General features: G+C 31.1%; 1 long non-coding RNA gene across 1 annotated transcript; it reads left to right on the top strand.

Moving 5' to 3' along the window:
* Positions 1 to 2,672: 2,672 nt before the first annotated feature.
* Positions 2,673 to 4,040, top strand: LOC127711761 (uncharacterized). The gene is made up of 2 exons (XR_007986879.1): positions 2,673 to 2,748; positions 3,894 to 4,040. It is a non-coding gene; the product is annotated as an uncharacterized LOC127711761 (long non-coding RNA).
* The last annotated feature ends 14,010 nt before the right edge of the window (positions 4,041 to 18,050 follow it).

Here is an 18,050-nt window from a genome sequence, read left to right as displayed (position 1 = left end):
GGATGCAGAAGTATCTGGAAGGAAAGCGAATCCATCAGATGTCAGTCAACTTATGAAGTCTTTGCGCAAACACAATGGTGAAGGATTATTTTCACCAAATGAATGGCTGCAACCTTCACAAATAAATTCATATTTTGCACGTTTGCCAATTGTACCAAGGGATCAAAGCAACAACACAGACATTATTGATGAGGACCTTCAATGCATTGAACGGGCTATTGAGGAAGAGGAAATCAGGAATCTTGTTACAGCTACAGTTAGTGAATGAACAAACTTACAAATTTGAATATGTCTTGCAGCATTCTATTCCTTTTGTAAATTTGTATTTCATTTTTACAGACTGGACTGTTTTAGTGCTCATTACTGATTAAAGTTTACATTTAAGTTCATTATTCTAAAATGTGGTTGTAAGGATGATTTATTTTTGTATATATAGGTATATTTAGGATGAAAGGTCAGCATCTAGGCAAAAGAAGGTCACTTGGACCTATTTTTTTACTTTTCTTGATTTATTGGTTTTAGTTTTTGTTAATTTTTCAGAACCAATCGGTCGTCAGTAAACTAACCTTGATGATTCAGATATGCATTTCATAGTGGTGACTATTTGAAACAATTTCTAATTTTAAAGACCTATAGTAATTTGATTTTGGTAAATTCTATATATGATTTACAAATTCTAAAATATGTCATATTAGGATCTATTTGTTACCACCCTTATTGCACACAGTATTTAGAAATTATGTAGATAAGTCTGTTCATTGCAGCATTTTGTTAATGTAAAATGAAGTTAATAATCGTTATTTTAGAATTCAGATTTGACTGTTCATTTATGATATGAAGCAATATTTAATAAAATTATATCTTTTCAAATGACAGATGATATAGTAAAATTTTAAAACCTTCATTTATGAAACTCTATAAAAACTATTTTGGTATCTTTTAACTTTTGGTGAAAAAAATTCATTATGCATACAAAATATAATTTGCAGAACAGGATGCAACCCTCTGGTGCACCGTGAAAAGTCGTAAGGTTGTAAGTCACTGGCGTAGATGGAATAAGCTCGTAAACGTGACCTGCTGCAAATCAAATCATGCATGGTTTATTGACATGGTTAAAATTTATATGGTTAGTGTATTAGGGAAACCAATAATGTCAAGTCAACGATATTTTGTATGTAGTTGATTTATAGTATCCATTGAATTAAAAGGCCTAACATATTCAGTAATTGGTCATTGACTTTCAACGTTTTCATAGTTTAAATTAGGCAACATCAGATGCTCCGGAAAGTAAGAATGTCTTGCTTCTTGTCAGACACCCTGTGTTTCTCACAATGGTCATATTCTGGAATGGGAGAAAGGATATATATATGACAAGTGCACTGTTGTCATTCAGTACACTATGACAACTGTTGTTAGCTGGAAGAATCCTTATATTTCCAATTGGTCATAAGGTCTCCCTGAAATGATTGAAATGAGACTTGAGAGATGACTAGGAAAATCATAATGATTTTGAGTTCTGCAGGTCAACAGTAAAATCACAATGTCTATAAATAGATCTTTCACTGGACAAATTATGTCTTGAAAGTACTGTGAATTCAGAAATTATTGCAAGCATTTATTATTGCGATTCTAGACCAAAATGCAATTTTGATTTTTGAGATATTGAGAAAAATCCCACTTCATTCATATAAAAAATTCCAAAATGGGAGTTCAACATGTTTAAATTATTTCGATTACAACACTGTAGCATTTTTCGCAATAATAAAAACATCACAATAATTTCTGAATTTCCAGTAACTAAGTCTGTCTAAAAGAGGGACGAAAGATACCAGAGGGACAGTCAAACTCGTAGATCGAAAAAAAACTGACAACAATCTAAATACCCTGCAGGCACACTTTGTTGAATCAACGTTGAGTCTTTGTTGATTTTAGGTTATACATAGATCAACAAATATTCAAAATTGATTCAACGTTGACAATTCAACGTTGAAATTAGAACAATGTTTCAACGTTGAATTAACATTGTGTTGAAACACCAACATTGAATCGACGTTGGCTAAACAATATATGAAACCCAGTAGTTGTGGATACCAGAATTGTCAAAAAAGAAGTATTGGGCACATCACAATTCTTTTTAAACTGACAACGATATTCACATAAAATAGAATATTCAGTAGATTTATCACTAATTGTCGTGGTGATTATAGAATTATATATAAAACAATCGCAGTGTATATCAGCATAAATTAATCATGAACTTTGCACCCAAAATAATAGAAATTCCCAAATTTCACCCCACCCCAAGACATAATAAATTAATAGAACCAGCTTGCATACAGAATCATACAGTAAATATAAATATTTATGAATAACCCCTTCCCCTAAAAATATGCTCCCTTTTTACGTGGCTGCTGATGTCAAATATCTTGTTTTCATTCCTTTTTTTTTGCCCCCTTTTTACGTGGCTGCTGATGTCAAATATCTCGTTTCTATTCATTTTAACGATCTAAAAAGAAAGACGTATACATCAGTACATAAACAATGGTTGATAACTTGTAATATAAAAAACCGATAGATCTATTGGAATAGTAATTTAAATTTTTAACATTTCTATTTTAAGACAAATTCAGTTATGCGCATGCGCAGTTGTTTTTGTTGCCAAGTTTGAATATCCGCTTTCGAGAGCACAAGGTGATTCTACAGAGTTTTTATCAATATCTTTCCTGTATACAGCTTTTATATTTTATCGTAAGTATATATAAATTGTTGTAATTACAGTAAATACAGTATCGTATTTTAGAAATGTGAGCATATCATGTTGTTATGAAAACTGTACTGAAAAGTTTTTACACGAGGAAAAGAGAGAGATGTTTAGCATGTTACCATTCCCGATTTTCCATGCAACGTCTCATGAATTTTTATCGTTGACTATTTGAATTCATCATATGATTGAATCAAAAGTAAAAAGAAATTTTATCTTTATTTACCTGTTCAATTCAGTAACACGAAATCTCATAAAAAGGGGGGCTTGAGTTTTTTTACAAAATTGGGATGGAAAGGTCAGAAGCTATATAGCTCACCAAGTTGGATCTTTAATATTTTACTGTCAAAATTATGTCAAAGATGAAGGGTATATCATATATGAGGGTGGTAAAGAGTTATTTGCGTGCAACGTTTTTGGCCTTTTTATTTCTCGTTTTAACTTCTTGTCTTTGGTTCGACATGCGTTAATTGTGTTTCCCCTTATTTATTTTCCGCGTTTCGTGTTGGTACTCTTAATTTCTCGTGCTTGTCCCACATTTGATAAAAAAAGTAAACCGGGACTAAATTCCAAGTCAGTCTGGATTTTTAAATTATGTGTTCCCAGGATATTAATTGCTATCAAGTTATGAATAATTTTTTTTCCAAATCGGATGCAACAAGCAGACGCGAAAAGGTGACCGCTGAGTAATAACTTCTAGTACTTTTTCCTTAATATTTACGATTTTATTTCTTGTGCTTAGTTTATCCCAATTTTTTTTCCGTGCAGCGTTTTTGGGATTTTTATTTCACAGGTTTTCGTGTTAAGAACTCCCCTTTACAACCCTCGTATTTGTCAATCAGACAGATATCCATGCAGCAGCACAAGTAATACAGAAAAAGACATAAGTGGATAAACCTTCAATATGTTCAAGTTAAAATGTAGTATTTAGGATTTTCTTGCAGATTATACCTTCTGGTCTATATAAAAGAAAATGTAGTTGAGATTTTGATGGAAGTTTAACTTTCATTTAGTTTTCACGAGTTCTTATGCTTTTGATTTATACTTTAAATATCATCATTTTGAAGTTATAAATAGTTAAATGTGTTGAACAGTATTAAACTTGACAATGTTATAACTTTTAATTTTGTAGATGTCATCATGAAGACCTATGGAATCACGGAAAAACAAGTGTCTGACCAAACAACAACCTTTCTAAAATTGGGCTCCAAAAAGACAGGGTGGGAGAAGAAAGAAGTTGAAGTTTTCACTATTAATAAATAAATATATTTTAATTTTATCGTATTGAATATTTCTCTATAATCAGTGGTTGGACATTAGAATACATGGAGTAGGAACAGCAAACTTTTAAATGTTTTATATTTTGATCACTCAGATATTTAAAATAGACATTGGGCAAAAAATATGTGTATTAAGGGTTGCGTGCTTTCAAAAATTAGGATAGTTCAATATTTTTTAAATGTTTTGTTTTTATTTTTGCTGATTTTTTCAATATTTCTCTGGGATGATAACTTGTGTTTTTATATGCATATAGTTAAATGTTAAAACAAATCTTGGGGGTTAAATTATGGTTCGTAGGAAAACCCTAAAGACACATATTTGTTATTCAGTTGATTGGTTGTTGACATCATCATGGTCAAGCCATGCTCTTATCACAAGAATGTGGTCTCTCAGTTTTATTGTTGAAAATTCTTCTACGAGTAATTGACAGTCAATGCATATATTCAAAGTTTTAATTGTTACCTATTGTTAACAAGACAATCATCAACCAAAGAACATTATTTATATATCTTTGGGTCACCATACAGTCTTCAACAACGAGCAAAAGCCCACACCATGTCAAGTATGACCAGGCAATGATATTATTAAAAGTTCATCAATTTTTTTCTGAGATTAATTTTTATACTTTGGTCTGATGGAGCAGTTACTGGATAAAGTTTCCTGCGGCAGAATGTTGCTATGACATTTAGCATGTAGAGGGCCTTGAGAAGACATTAGCTTGAATATTGCTACAGTATAAAATTATGGAATGCAACACACAGAAAATGCAGGATGAATGAAACTTAAGTTTTAGCTGGAAACACAGTTGAACACAACCACTAACCAATTTTGATTCCGTGTTGAATATGGTTTTCACCCTGAATTCAATCTGAATTCAAGGTAAGTTATTGGTTTAACAATATTGAAGCAACCATTATTCAATATTGATTCAAAGTTGTATATCAACATTGATTCAACGTATGATTTCAACGTTGATACAAATTTGCAAAATCTAATAATAATTCAACATTGATTCAACATAGAAAATAAAAATTGATTCAATGTTAAATCAATGTTGTTTGCCTGCTGGGTATAGTTTGATGATATTTACAGACTTTATATATTTTACAAGGAAGGTAGAACCAGATTAATTGATTTTGAGGTCAAAGGGCAAGATTATGAGATATAAAAATAAACTGTTCACTGTAGATATTGCTTCCGGTTAATAACTTATATTACTTAGGTTTTTGATGATGTTCATGGATATGCTACAAATGGTTTTAGATGCAATTAAGTACCTAGAGCACTGTTGTTGTTTGTTTAAATTTGAGGTAGTCAGATTTATAGTGTAGGTCACTGTTACTAGGAAAACAAATTTTGAGGAACCTACAAATTCAGCAGTCCTACATTATAAGGGCCCCGCCTAGTGGCGGGTCGCCCTATAGTGATCAGTATGTCCGTCCGTCCGTAAAAAATTGTGTCCGCTCTTAACAAAGAGAACCGTTATAATTTCATACTTTATACTTGACATGTATATTAACCAAAACCAGAGGGTATGTAATAATGTATGTACAAATTCCTAGGTCAAGGGTCAAGGTCAAAAACTTTGGTTTCAGTTGACAACCCCACGTCCTATAGTACAGATCATGTTTGCTCTATATCTTGAGAACTGTTATGATTTCAAATTTATACTTGAGATGTATATTAACCAACACTAGAGGCAGCCGGAACGCAATCATCTGATTTGTCCGTTAAAATCCCGGATATGCGACAAGAGAATCAAGTGGAGATAATTTGATGAAAAGCGGTCAACAGATGTCGCTCCGCGATAAAATGAAAATTGGCCGTGAATGACACATTGAAAAATCGCAAATTTCATTTAAAATAAACGGAATTATAGACCGATCTAGAACATATATCATCTTTAGTATTAAAGCAAAATAAATTTATAAAAAAAAGCGAGATGACATAAGCCATTTAGATAAATTCAAGCGATTATTTCCATTTTGTGTCTTTTTTTCACATCGACTGCCCTGGTCAATTTTTCAGCTCATAATCATCACACCGCCGGTTTACCTAAGTTTAGTGAAAATTAATATGACTGGGATATTTTGATAAATTGAGGCATGGAAAATAGCTACAGTATGGTCACATGACCTAACCATGCGATTTAAAATACTTAAGCGGCCTTTAAACCCCAAAGAATAATTGTAGGTAGCGGGAAAAAAAATCCTCTCCTTAATTTTGAAATATGTCCATATTTTGAACCAAATGAAACTTAATACTGGTTAAATCATTAAGAAATTATGTGATCTTGATATTTTCCCAACAATTTAACCTTTCCAGCTAATTTTTTACCTATTGTTTCCCTTTTTCTGCCCCAATGAAGTAGTCTGAAATAGAGGTCACTGTTGAAAAAGATTGTTTACAAACAATAGTTTCCACGTTTTTATCTGCAAAACGTATTTCTGACTCGTTGAAAACTTACAAGACACTAATTAATAAATTTCAAGTCAAATTTACACATAATATACATCATGTAACAGTCTGCATTCATTGCCTGCCACTCCAGCAGATTTCTAAATATTTGCCCATCCCCCCTTTCAATTCCATTTGATTTTACTTTAAAGAAAATAACCTACAACTAGTACAAAATTCTAGATTACATATTACAACCTGAGATAAAATCATTACAATTTAATATTTATTTATTAGTCTAGCAAGTTGCACTTATGACCTCTTAATTTCAGTCTAATATTACAGCAATATAGTACGTCTTGACTTCCAGAAGCTTTCTTTCCATATATTATATATATATATATATATATGTATTGTGTGCTTAAGCGTATTTTACTGCTAACGGACGTCGTGACAGCAGAACGGTTTCGCGACTTGTATTCTGACCAGATTTGACTGCAAATTTTTGTTTATTTCAATTTTATTTATTTTCTGGTAGTGTAAAAAGGTTTTCTATGTTAATTTATCTGTTTTGATTTATTAATTTTAATTTTTTTTATACAATATAATTAGTTTTATTTTTGATTAAAAAGAATATTATTTGTGATACTTATTTATAAATGTAAAAAAGCCACGCAAAAAGAACTGTGATATTGTTCATGAAGGTAGACAGCCTGGACCATGTGTTCACTGTGGAGAGCATGAAAGATCAGACAGGTATACCCATCTTATACAGAAAAAAGACAGTTTTCCTGATTTGTACGCCTTTGTGAAAACAGCATATAAAATTGAAGATCAAGGATGCATTTGCAGGAAATGTGAATTACTATTCACCAGAAAATGTGATCAAAACATGCATGTAGGTCAAAATATGGAAGATGAAGCTACTCCGGTTGAAAAACAGTATGTTCAACACGAAGGCTCTGCTATCAAGAACAAGCACGTGTGCTATCTTGCTAAAGCCAACTTGTGCAATAAAGATGAAAAACTTAAGACATATCATCTGTCGATATTGGATCTTTCGAAAAATGTTTTCACATGGAATTTGACAAAACATTTATCCAACTAGGAAATAGATAAGTAACAATTGACCTTTGTCATACTCATTACATGCAATTCAAAAATTATGCCGCAAGATCGAACTGCTGTATATGTGAAAGAAGCACTGCTAAGACATGTAAGATGAAAACTGTAAATGTAGAGGACCGACTGGGACTATTACAGTTGTATTTAACACAAGAGTTACAGAATGAAACACTTATTTCAGAGGAAAAACCTGTGCTCTTTCTTTCATGCTACAAAGCCTACATTAGTTACACGAAGTCTGATGACATGGAAAAGTCTTGATCAAACACAGATGAGTATTTAACAGACTGCCTTTCTGTTATTGATGTTACGGAGTGTGATAGAATTAACATAGATACATACTGTTACCAAAAAATCTTGCAATATGTAATCATCAGTTTCCTATCATATAAGCCACTATTATTACACAAACTACATTCTAATTATGTATCAGAGGTAGACAAAGCAATCGATGAGTTCAGTCTAGTTGTGAATGATGATCGTCTTTGAGCAATACAGCATCGTCGAGAATGGCTGTTTACAATGTTGAAATCTAGTCTTGGACCTGCTCTTTGTGTGTATACTCCACCAAAAAAAAAAACCAAGGAAGGATGATTTACAGGCGTGGAACCGACCTGCTTCAGTGTTTACACTCCTCTATTTCTGACCATAGCAGAGAAATTGATGAGCTTAACGAAAAGATAAATGCTTTGGTAAATAAAGTGAACAGTAACATCACAAACATAGCAGAAAACTCTTCCTTGAATTCAATGGAATGCCTGGATAAGACTGTCAGACTGATGAAAAACCATGTAAAGCTGTATGTTCAAGATTCAATGAAAACACAACTACCAGATATTCATTGCTTTGACTTATATGAGGAAATTAGGAAAGTAAATCCTACATAATGGACCTTCATCTATGTAAAACCCAGGCAGAGTGTGATTTATGACCCCTTTCAATATGCATGAAAATGGTCCTCATAAGTGGGAGTCATGTAAAAAAGAAAAAAAATGCACATTTTTTTCAAAATTATAAATGGTTGCCATGGTAACTGCCAAGGCAAAATTTCATAAAAAAAAAGGCGTTTTTTTTAAAAAATCAGCCAACTTTATTCATTATTTTTCAGGCATATATTTTGCCAACAAAATTAAAACAATTCATTTTCAAGACAATGTGATACACATACAATCAGATTGTAAAAACAATATTGTGACCTCAGTTGTACATTTCGGGTAAATTTAGGTTGAACTTTGAACAAAATCCTCAAATTTCTACTTTTTACAAATTGTGAAGTTTACCATGTATAAATGATTTAATTTCTTTAGTTACCAAGTTTAATATTTCAAATCATGTACTGTACATTATTTATCAAAACATAATAATTTAAAAAAATTATTCAAACTTTTGAGATCTATAAGCATTTTTGGTTGCCATGGCAACACAAATACTACATTTTAGGCTAAGCCTAAACTTAAAATTTCAGTATGTTGAAACTCAAGTTATCCTATTAATATATAGACTTAACTTGAAATTGGTATTTATTATTGGAACAAAAAAAAATATCAAAATACAAATTTTTATGTGTCACAAACCTTTTTTGGGGGGTTGCTATGCAAAAATAATTCCATCATTTTCAGAAAAAAGTCAATTTTTAATATTCTTATTTCCCAAAGTTACTACTTTTAAAAGTACTTTAAAAGTTTATTCAAATTAAACAATTTTTCACTGAAAGTGTTTAATTAGTGTTTTAAATTGTAAATAATTATTCAGATAGGCCCCTCGACTCAACTGGGGGTAGGGTGTAACTATTTATACAGCAAGAAAATATGTCCATTGCACACAGATGCTCCACTCCTCATACTATAATTTTCCATGAATATGGGTTAATTACAAATTAACCTTAGCCTTAAAAGAAAATTTATAATTCATTTTTTTACAAAGTTCTGCTTATTCAAGTTATAAGAAGCCATCTTAAAAGAAAATTTATAATTCATTTTTTTACAAAGTTCTGCTTATTCAAGTTATAAGAAGCCATCTTAAATGAAAATATATAGTTCATTTTTTTACAAAGTTCTGCTTATTCAAGTTTTAAGTAGCCATCTTTAATGAATTTTTATATTCATACTTTTAGAAAGTGTCATGGACAAACAAACTGGATGATGGTCAAATTTTATTGTTGTAACATATATACATTAACCATTTATAACTGTGCATTACTTTCTTTAATAAGAAGCAAAAAAGATCATCCATAATAATAAATTGCTCTACAATGATACAATTTGTTATTTCAGTAAGATATTAAACTCCTGTATGTTTTTTTTAGATAACTGAGTTTTTTGCCCTAATGTATGGTTCAAAATAAAAGGCACAACATTTATGAAAACTGTGCCAAATTTCATTGGCCTCCTAACTTATATACTTATGAAAAAGAGATTTAGAAAATACATAAAAGCATACCATTACTTAAAATAACCATCGTCAAGTGTTGCCGACTTCAATAGTTACCATGGAAACAAATATTATCCATAGCAACATCAATTCAAAAGCTGTATAAATTGAAAATTATGTAAAAAAAATACATATATAGAGGGTGTCTATTTTCGAATTGGAATATGACTGCATGCTTTGCTTCACTCACAGTCTTGTTTGTTTTATTTTCAGAAGGTTCAACAAATGTAATATATAATGTAACATTGGGGTTGGAGGGTCGGGAAAAAAAAGAGGGGGTAGGTTTATTTTTTAAATGTTTCATACATGTAGATCCTTGAAAAGATAATTGCGTTTGGTCGGATTTTGTTCAGAGTTCATCATCTGATAATCAGTTTATGAAAGTTAACAGATGACTAACTTCATGGGATTGCAATAGCCCAACCTGGCTTACGGTAAGGCAAGATAAATATTGCCCCTTACCGATTGTAAGAAAATTCTTAATTTCTTAGGGCACACACAAGTCTGAGATGTTATCCCACCAGCAAAAATCACAAACTTGACCTGTAACATAATAATAAGCTTACAAACCAAAAAATAGAATCATTTGGTCAAAGCATTTCTTAACTGAAACTGAAGTGTGATGGACGGCAGATCGACGGACAGACCAATTGAACACATTTTAAGTCAGTGGGGACTTAAAAAAATGAAAAGTCAATTGGAGATCGTTGCTGTCAGAAGTCCAATATAATGGAATCCTCTTAATATATAGCTATAAACATATCATTAATAACTCCTGTGTTGTACTACTTTCCGCAATTGAAATTCTGGATCTCCGAGATAGACGAATAAGTACATCTGCTAAGTTGGCATTGTGCTAATCCCGGTAAAATAATTATGCTATTTTCGGCAAAATTATATCAGAACAAAATTATTGTAGTAATAAAAGGTTGATAAGTCTTAAATTATTAACTTTTTTAAATTCAGGCTTCTTCCTAAATTGTTACATTACTTGAAGAATTGCGATTTAATGGTAGATTATTTTTTATCATTTCTGTTAGATTTATTCTCAATTAAGTCTTTATATAAATTAGTAATGATTAAGAATTTGACATATTGTGTAGACACCTATAAGTACTAGTATTGTTGAAAACTGTATGTTGCCAGCTAGATGTCATTTGATGTTTTTGTCGTTTGATTGCTGTGTTATTGACGTATAACCTCCTACAGTTTTAGTTCCATGTTGGTGTACTTTCAAATAGGTGTATGATAAATCATAACTGAAAGCGTTATTGAGTATAGATTATTTGCTTTTCTTTCCCTCAATAATATGCTTAGAGAAAGATGAACCGAGGAGAGATGTACCTAAATTTAGAAAGTTAAATAATCAGAAAAAAAGGTTTCACTTTCAAATCTTAAACTCTCCCTCCTCTTGTTTTGACACAGTCACACTTGAATATGATCTTCTTTAAATTCGATCCTAAAATAGTCACTTAATAGGAATAACTATTCAACAAGTCGTAATAAATTCCATTGAGCACAAACACTAATCCAAATCAGCTTTCATTTATTTGAATATTCAAAAATGCATTGCTTTTTTTGGCAGAAATAAGTAAAATAGTTAATATTATCTGGTTTGACTTTGAAGCACTTATTTAAGATTTACACTGTACACAAAATATCAGTCCCTAAGCAAATGACAAAATCTAAAGCTCAAACACATCAAGCGAATGGATAAAAAATGTCATATATTAATTCTGACTTGGAACTGGTAGTTTCTTATGTAGAAAATGGTAGATTAAACTTGGTTTTATGGGTAGCTTTACCTCTCAATTTTTTTATATAAGGATCTATGAAAGATTCAAACAAAAACTACCAACCCTCCACCCCCTCCCCCAAAATGCCACAGTGTATATATTCAACTTGTTGAACCTTCTCAAGGAGCGAAGACAGGACTGTGAGTGAAACAAAGCATAGCATGCAGTTATATTACCATTAGAAAATTTAACATTATTTACATAATTATATGTAATTTTTACATAAAATTATATTATATATCTTTTGATTGGATGTTGTTATGGGTGATATTTGTTACCATGACAACTGTTGTTAACAATACTTCACGATTGTAGTTTAAAGTAAAAGTATATATATGCTTCTATGTATTTTCTTAAAGGTATGGAAACAATTGAGAACATTGAAGTCCCTATATACTGCAGAATTCAACAAATAATAACTCTCGTTTCCAGGGGAAAAATACGTTGCCACGGTGATAAAATTCAAGAGGGTCCCACGCAATATTCTATTTATTTCGGTCAAGTAGTCTTCAAACTTAGTTACTACAATGCTAGCTAAGCTTTACATATTTGCACTTTTCGGAAAAACACACGAGAAAATTTGATAATTTCACAAAACTCCATGATTCAGAAAAATTGAAAATATGTGTTTTTTAGTATATTCTAAAAACAAATCTAAAAGTTGGGTTGAACTGCAATCTTAAATTAAGTGAAGCTTAAACCAAGTTATAGTAATGTTAAAAATGAAAATTTATGAAAAAAGTTTGATTCTATTCATAATCAGGCTCTGAATTGTAGTGATTTAGCTGATTTTTCAAAGGTTTAACTACGCTTAACTACCAAAAAATAGTGTCCATTACCATGGCGACCACTCATAAATTGATTATCGGATGATGAACTCGGAACAAAATCCAACCAAACGTTGCAGCAATTATCGTTAACAGGACCTACATGTGATAAATTTTTAAAAAATAAACCTACCCCCCCCTTTTTTTTTTCCAAAACCCTCCAACCCCAATGTAACATTATATATTACATTTGTTGAACCTTCTGAAAAGAACAGACAAGACTGTGAGTGAAGCAAAGCATGCAGTCATATTCCAATTTGAAAATGAACACCCTCTATATATGTATTTTTTTACATAAATTTCCATTCATACATTTTATAATGAATGTTGCTATGCATTGTATGTGTTTCCATGGTAACTATTGAAGTCAGCAACACTTGACGATGGTAATTTAGAGTCAGTGTTTGCTTTTATGTATTTTCTTATCGGTTATGAAACAATTAAGGACATTAAAGTTCTTAAACTGCAATATTCTGCATATAATAACTCCGTTTCCAAGGAAAAAATCAGTTGCTATGGTGATAAAATTAAAGAGAGTCCCACGCATTTTTCTATTTATTTTGCTAAAGTAGTATTCAAATTTAATAACTAAAGTGCTAACTATGCTGGACACATTTGCACTTTTCTGAAAAGCACACGAGAAAATTTGATAATTTCACAAAAATCTATAATTCAGAAAAGTTGAAAATATGCATATTTTGGTAAATTTTTTCAAAAAATTTACAAATTTGGTTGACATGCAATCTCAACTAAAATGAAGCTTAAACCAAGTTGTATCAATGTTAAATATGAAAATTTATGAAAAAAGTTTGATTCTATTCATACTCAGGCTCTGAATTGTAGTGATTTAGCTGATTTTTGAAAGATTTTACCACGCTTAACTACCAAAAATAGAGTGTCCGTTACTATGGCAACCACTCATATTTTCACACTCAAATTTATTTTTTGAGCAGTATTCAGCTACTGCTTCTACTAGGCCATTTATAGATAAAATCTGAAACCCTCATATATCACATGTATATGGCACTCTGCCTGGTTCTTATAAAGAGCTGTACTTAAGTAATAAACTCCTCACCTAGGCGTCTTTAAACTTTGTACAAAGTATGTATAATGTAATGTGAAACTCTTTTTATGGATTCATTTTTGAAATAGTTTGCCTTGGTTTTTTTTCGGAGGATGAAACTTCGTGAATTTTTGGCAATTGTACAAATGGCCAATATGACACCTTTATGGCCTCGCTAGCCCTCATTAGACCTTGGGAACGATTTTATATATAATAACCTGTTAATACCTACTCAGGAAAAGCTTATTATCCCTTATGTTATTTTCATGTAAAACGTGACTGGTTCGACCCAAAGAAATGAGGATCATTTGAAAAAGACATCCCATACACATTCATGCAAAGTTTAAAACATTTCACATTGTAATTTCTGAGGTTTGAAATTCTCTTACCCGTTTGACACGCCTTTCAAACAGCCCGAAAAGTACTCCCTGTCATATACCCTCTAATGCACGTATTTTCTTTGTTTAACTCTAATTTTAACTAAGTCTTAAAAAAAAGAGGTTCTATGTAAAATGTGACTCGTTTTTCGCAGGTTTGACACCCTAAATACATATTCCTGCATATTTCTCGTTGAGGTTTCTGTTCATGCTGCGAGAATACAAATACACGAGTAGATACCGATTCTTTGTGAAATCTATGCACTGAATACCTCTTAGTCGAAATTAAAAAATAGGCGACAAATACGTGGCGGCAGGTATGAAATGCCAACAGCGTTAGCGGCAATTTACAGGAATTTTCATGCCATTTACAGACGACACACTGATCATCGGGACAATTTTACTCCAGATACCGGTAGTGCATACCTATGCAGAATTTTGTCGACAATAGGAATCATATAATATTCACACACAGTAGTTTTCTAGGACAACAGGATGATGCTCAACAATTTAATTTGCTGCCTTCAATTGACAAGGTATGGAATTAGATTTCCCCCAGGATTTTGTCATTTTAGGTAAAGAAATATACCATATGTGTTCTTCGCTCGTTATCCTCTACGGGCCGTATAAACCTAGAGCTACACGTAGACCAAGAGCAGAAATAATACAATGTAAAAATTGAACTTATCGTTCGGGTGTCGGATATATGTGGAATACGCTATCAGGCGCTTAAAAACTTTCAAAGTCCGTGGAAGCTTATGGAAACATCCGAAAAAAAAAATAACTTGACTGTAGAGTTTTGTGCGTGTTTAGTAGGGATTAATTGGTTCTTTTTCTTTACCGTCCAGTGAAAATTAGTTCATGCATTTTCAAGAAAAATTAATATGTTCGAAAAACAGTAATTAATTAAAAAAAAAAAATCAAACTGGCTTATGTAGGATACGTGTGAAGGCTGATTAACATCACCTAAATTGAATTTTACCGGTTTTAATCGATATTCAATGTTTTGACACAGTCCCCACATTTAAAGTCTAATTTGTCAACCTCAGCTTCCAGAATATACCTTTTCGTAACACGTCTAATAAAAATACACCGAGTCCAATAGCTAGTTCAAAGCTAATTACAGTTGATGAATAAATACTGTTGGCACCGACTAAAATATAAATCAGTACACATCAGATCAGCAACCAAAGTGAAAAGTGGATTGAGTGTTACAGCCAAAGCTTTAAATTTATGGTGTGTGAGTACTGAGATCGTCGCTATTTACATGAATAGCTATTTGCTTCGAGGAGCCCGAAATTTTCATTTGTGAAAAAATATTTGACATACAATCATTTAACACTCATCATTCTTATTTTTTTATGAAAAACATTGTTGGATTCTAAATCTTAATATGTAGGAAAATGAAAAAAAAATTATTGTTTTCTATATAAAGTTGTGGAAAAAAATACATTTAAGACTTTGAATTTCAAAAATTAAGTCTTGCAATAACATTTTTTATAAAGGACAAAACATGGGTTTCGAGAACCCCTCCCCCCAACAAAAAATTAACTGTCGGTGCCTTTAACACAGGGGCAGAATTCTTTCAAATACCGAGTAAGATTGTGACTAAGTTGATTAATCTAATTCGGTACAGTTTTCCATTTATAGGTTACATACATGTACCAACAATGTGGTGGAGAATTAGATTCTTCGATTGTAAAATAGCAGAACACAATCTCGGTCTATATCTTTATTCAAATATACAAATTTTTGAGACAGGAAAGTGATGCATTTGTAATATAATTCTTTCAAATTGAGATAATAATGTATTGTTTTGTATCATTTCAACTGTTTTAAAAAATACAGAACATTTTTTGCATGAATTTATTTTTTTCAACTTTGGCAAATAAGGGGAAGCAACTCATATAACCTTACTTTTACTACACAAATATTTGATTAATTACACCACGTTCCGCAAAATAAATTTTTGTATATTTTTAGTATGTTGTTCATAGACTTGTTTTTCAGAGAAAAAAAATTGTGTTGCAATTAGTCGCAGGTTGTTCACTAAATTGACTAGACTATGAGCTGTTCTTTAAATACCCTACGCCAATGAGACAGCAACTTAACGACGCAATCTAGAATTATGAATTTATTATTAGAGTCTAGAAAAAGGACTCGTGGACATAACAACTGCAATTTGCATATAGGGATATTCTGCCACAAATAACAATTTTCAATTTGAAACAACTTTATATTGCTTTATTCTCATCTTAAATGTCAAAAATAAAAATACAATTGATTAAGACATTGTATCTCAACCAAAACAATAAGAATATATCGTAACATGTAGTATAATTTTTTTCAGATTAATATATGACAAAAATATAAATTATCTTACACCTTAAATATCAAAAGCAAGAAAGTTTAATCAAAGAATCCTCTGAATAATTAAGTACTATTTATTACGTTTTGTCAGTAGTTATACTACATTCATGACATTTGTATATACATAAAATCATTAAGTTTACAAGTGTTGCACATTTTTGTTGAAATATTCCCCATATTGACAGGTTATTGTTAAATTAGTCAACAACATAAATTTTTAACATACATTATTTTATTTGTATTTTAAAATCAATAATTGTTGTCATGATATCTGTTCTTTCAACCAACAATTTTTTTGTGTGGTCTAAAGTGAAAATAAATTCTTTGAGTAGAATATTGTCTGTTTCAGATCATAAAGCAGATTTTTCCACAATTTCACAAAAAAGATCACATGAATATATACCCAAATGTTAGCATTTTATCAATAAATACAAATACAAAAATTAAAAGGAAAAACTACTAACTGTTGTCTTCAGTGATTTCTCACTTCTTCTCACATTCTTATATAATATAAAAACAACATTTTACAATATTATTTTGTTTCCTGATTTCTTAAAAACACATTTTCAGACAGAGAGAAATGACCTTTGCATTTTATATTTCAATTATGTCATAGCATATTTGGATTTGATTACATTTTTTGTAACTGGAGTTAAATTAATCGTTTATTGATATACATTAATCTATTAAATTGTCAAAGACATAAATTGCTACACCATACTATGGACCTTTTATATCAAAAGTCTCTGTGAGGTGACAAAAACTCTCAAATCTGAGTTGTGTATAAAAATTAATTATTGTAAATGTATATTTTAAAGGAGTACTGAATCTGTATAAAAAACAAACAAAGTGCTGGTCATATTGCCCCTAACATCCATCATCAAAGAGCAGAAGGAAAAACTTGACAAAATAGGAGTTACAGCAGTGGCATTGAGTCATCAAAAATGTACACTATTAACAGAAGAGGAAGCTGATGGTAAGTATACAATACAATGATTGTCCTCATTACATAAGATTAAGTCATGTAATTACTTTTCCTTAAATAAAAAAATTCTACTAATTATCATTTGTAAAAGCATGCAATTCATGTGAACAATAATAATTTTAAAACCTTATTACATGTATGCGAAGGATAACATTTGGATAAATAAATGTATATTTAAGGAATGACTGTAATAATTTTTATGTTACTTCGAATAGACAGAAAAAATATTACAGTCATTTCTTATAATTTAATTCTAAATTCCATTTTAAACCGTAGAAAACCATGAAAAAGCGTTAATGACGTCACGGTCACATGACAAAATTATGTCTATGAGCTGATAAACAAAACAACGTCAGCCAATCAGAAGAAGCGTTACATCCAAAATTAAATTATTCAGTTATAAAAGTCAGTTTTTGGGGATTCTCTTCATACATCATCATGTTCATGCTCTGATTCAGGTATTAATGCAAAAAGACTGAATCTTTTCAATAATCATACGTTAAAGTTCTGTATTGAATCATATATTTAGAAGTTTGAAGGGTGGCGTGATGCCTGGGGTCGAATCCCTTTTAGAGGAGAAGCCCTTCCTCCTAAAACTGAATTTTATTAATGCAACTTTATTCCTTAATATGTTTTGT

The sequence above is a fragment of the Mytilus californianus genome, unplaced genomic scaffold (genome assembly GCF_021869535.1).
Source record: "Mytilus californianus isolate M0D057914Y unplaced genomic scaffold, xbMytCali1.0.p SCAF_8, whole genome shotgun sequence".
Lineage (NCBI taxonomy): Eukaryota > Metazoa > Mollusca > Bivalvia > Mytilida > Mytilidae > Mytilus > Mytilus californianus.
This window is presented reverse-complemented; position numbering and strand designations above follow the sequence as displayed.